The sequence below is a fragment of the Schistocerca cancellata genome, chromosome 7 (assembly GCF_023864275.1).
Source record: "Schistocerca cancellata isolate TAMUIC-IGC-003103 chromosome 7, iqSchCanc2.1, whole genome shotgun sequence".
Classification (NCBI taxonomy): domain Eukaryota; kingdom Metazoa; phylum Arthropoda; class Insecta; order Orthoptera; family Acrididae; genus Schistocerca; species Schistocerca cancellata.
This window is the reverse complement of record NC_064632.1, coordinates 298845438-298849117: the sequence shown is the minus strand read 5'-3', so window position 1 is coordinate 298849117 and position 3680 is coordinate 298845438. Positions and strand designations below refer to the sequence as shown.

Sequence of the window (3680 nt, the reverse complement as noted above, 5' to 3'; positions counted from 1 at the left end):
CCTAACCTATGTCACCTTAACCTAACCCATCTTGCACCCTAACCTAACCTATGTTGCACCTTAACCTAACCTATGTCGCACCTTAACCTAACCTATTTTGCACCGTTACCTAACTCAATATGCACCGCAATGTAACTCAATATGCACCGCAATGTAACGCAATTTGTACCGCAATTTGTACCGCAATGTAATGCAATTTGTACCGCAATGTAATGCAATTTGTACCGCAATGTAATGCAATTTGTACCGCAATGTAATGCAATTTGTACCGCAATGTAATGCAATTTGTGCCGCAATCTACCCCAAGTTGTGCCGCAATCTACCCCAAGTTGTGCCGCAATCTACCCCAAGTTGTGCCGCAATCTACCCCAAGTTGTGCCGCAATCTACCCCAAGTTGTGCCGCAATCTACCCCACGTCGTGCCCCAACGTGACCCAGGTTGTGCCCCAACGTGACCCAGGTTGTGCCCGAACCTGACCCAGGTTGTGCCCGAACCTGACCCAGGTTGTGCCCGAACCTGACCCAGGTTGTGCCCGAACCTGACCCAGGTTGTGCCCGAACCTGACCCAGGTTGTGCCCGAACCTGACCCAGGTTGTGCCCGAACCTGACCCAGGTTGTGCCCGAACCTGACCCAGGTTGTGCCCGAACCTGACCCAGGTTGTGCCCGAACCTGACCCAGGTTGTGCCCGAACCTGACCCAGGTTGTGCCTTAACCTGACCCAGGTTGTGCCTTAACCTGACCCAGGTTGTGCCTTAACCTGACCCAGGTTGTGCCTTAACCTGACCCAGGTTGTGCCTTAACCTGACCCAGGTTGTGCCTTAACCTGACCCAGGTTGTGCCTTAACCTGACCCAGGTTGTGCCTTAACCTGACCCAGGTTGTGCCTTAACCTGACCCAGGTTGTGCCTTAACCTGACCCAGGTTGTGCCTTAACCTGACCCAGGTTGTGCCTTACCCTGCTCTGTAATTGGCATATGACACGTTACATTAATGTATTGTTGTCCAACCGCAACCCGCTCAGAATAGTTCGCGACTCGCACTCCCCGGTCTCATGTGTATCGTTTCATGTTCAACACGTCGCAAGTGTTGCTTCCTTTTTACATGCTCACGCTATACACTGTAATGTGGACGCCAGCAGGACGTACATCGCCCCCCCCCCACCCTTCCCCCTTCCCCCTGCCTTCGCAAGCTGGTCGGTCAGGTGCATGCCGAAGCACTCAGTCTACGTCGTGTTCTGTCCTGTGTCCACTGTCCGCCGATGTACGCCTAACCCACACACTGTACTGCACAGCGGTCCTCATGTACTGAATGATACACTCTGGCACATGTGTGACCGTACAAAGACTGCGGTGAACCATACCGTCCAGATGTTGTGCACACAGCTACGTGTCATCTCGCCATAACAGCTGCATTGCAGTGTGGTACGCCATAGAGACGTGTGGGAGTAATGGACGCGGTGGATGGCGATCAGCATGAGCCGTCTGTTCATGTAGTGGCGCGTGTATGCAGACGTAGTAGTCTCTTCTCACACAATGTGATAGCACGGTGCCCCGCGTTCCACATCTGCGACATGCTACAGAGGCCGGTTGACAGTTGGTCGCGCAATGGACATCGCATACGTACGGGGGCACCTTCCACGTGCCCTCTAGTTGGGCACATTTTGTTGCGTGGATGTGAGCGGACGTATTGTGTCTTGACACCTGACAGGCAGGCATGCAATAATAGTTGACTTTGCAAACGGGGATGGACGTGTACGTTTACTGGTGACGTTACGCAAATGAACAACTGGTAACCCGTTGTGGTGCGGTTGTCCTTGCTGGAGGTACATCTGTGAGGGCAACGATCGGTACAGCTACGAAGCGGTCCCCACCATACCAACGAACGTGAATGTGAATCTGGGTGTGAAGCGATACGCGGCTGTGGGTGGGTGGGACTGTCCCCGGCCGGTGAGGGGGGGCCGCCCGGCGTGCTGGCCGCGCGGTGCGTGGGCGCACGCGCTACAGCCGGCTGGTGGGGGCGCCCAGTGGCAGGCGCGCCGGCCGACGGACGCGGCAGGCGGCGCAGCTGCGCGCCGGGGCACCCTGCGCGCGGCGCCGTGCAGCCAAAGTGGGTCCTCGCCGGCCCGGTGCGAAGCGCGGTGGACATCTGCAGTGTGCTGGTCCGATTGAGGACTGTGTGCGTTGAGGATGCGCCGCCGCCCGGCACTCGGCGCCGCGACGCCGTCTGCTGCTCGGTCGCCCCAGCGGTTCTCGCTGGTGGTTTGTATCGCAGTTGTGCAGACGTGTTGGCACGTGCGCTGTGCTGGGAGAGTTCGCTTCGGCACCCACGTGGGGCCTTTTCCCTTCTGTGGCGCTGGCGTTGGAGCTGCCGGTCACCGTAGGTGGCGCGTGTTGTCTCCCGCCGGCAATGCCACGACAGCACGCTCCCGGGCCTCTGTCGGCAGCGGCAAGCTCAGTTGGGAGCACGGGTGGTCGCACCTAAAGCGTCTACTCGCCTAACTCCGGGCGATTGCGCCTCTCTCGAACCCGACCAAGTACTTAGGACGGCGCTGCGCGCCGCCGGGACCTGAGAGGGTTTCGAGGTGTATTGTGCAGGGGAGCTCAGCCTCCTCCTGTTTGCAGAATAATTGAGCGGACGCTTGCGTGTTCGCGCGGGCCCCCGGGACACACTCCCGGGCGGCCGGCTGCTCAGCTCTAGTTGACGCAGCTCCCTGGTTGATCCTGCCAGTAGTCATATGCTTGTCTCAAAGATTAAGCCATGCATGTCTCAGTACAAGCCGCATTAAGGTGAAACCGCGAATGGCTCATTAAATCAGTTATGGTTCCTTAGATCGTACCCACGTTACTTGGATAACTGTGGTAATTCTAGAGCTAATACATGCAAACAGAGTCCCGACCAGAGATGGAAGGGACGCTTTTATTAGATCAAAACCAATCGGTCGGCTCGTCCGGTCCGTTTGCCTTGGTGACTCTGAATAACTTTGGGCTGATCGCACGGTCCTCGTACCGGCGACGCATCTTTCAAATGTCTGCCTTATCAACTGTCGATGGTAGGTTCTGCGCCTACCATGGTTGTAACGGGTAACGGGGAATCAGGGTTCGATTCCGGAGAGGGAGCCTGAGAAACGGCTACCACATCCAAGGAAGGCAGCAGGCGCGCAAATTACCCACTCCCGGCACGGGGAGGTAGTGACGAAAAATAACGATACGGGACTCATCCGAGGCCCCGTAATCGGAATGAGTACACTTTAAATCCTTTAACGAGTATCTATTGGAGGGCAAGTCTGGTGCCAGCAGCCGCGGTAATTCCAGCTCCAATAGCGTATATTAAAGTTGTTGCGGTTAAAAAGCTCGTAGTTGGATTTGTGTCCCACGCTGTTGGTTCACCGCCCGTCGGTGTTTAACTGGCATGTATCGTGGGACGTCCTGCCGGTGGGGCGAGCCGAAGGCGTGCGACCGCCTCGTGCGTGTTCGTGCGTCCCGAGGCGGACCCCGTTGAAATCCTACCAAGGTGCTCTTTATTGAGTGTCTGGGTGGGCCGGCACGTTTACTTTGAACAAATTAGAGTGCTTAAAGCAGGCAAGCCCGCCTGAATACTGTGTGCATGGAATAATGGAATAGGACCTCGGTTCTATTTTGTTGGTTTTCGGAACCCGAGGTAATGATTAATAGGGACAGGC

General features: G+C 56.4%; 1 non-coding gene across 1 annotated transcript in view; it reads left to right on the top strand.

The window, feature by feature from the left end:
• The first annotated feature begins 2708 nt into the window (after window positions 1-2708).
• The window catches only part of LOC126093552 (small subunit ribosomal RNA), a 1909-nt gene continuing 937 nt past the window's right edge, over window positions 2709-3680 (top strand). The window contains exon 1 of the ribosomal RNA XR_007521689.1: window positions 2709-3680. This exon is cut by the window's right edge and continues 937 nt beyond it. This is a non-coding gene — a ribosomal RNA (small subunit ribosomal RNA).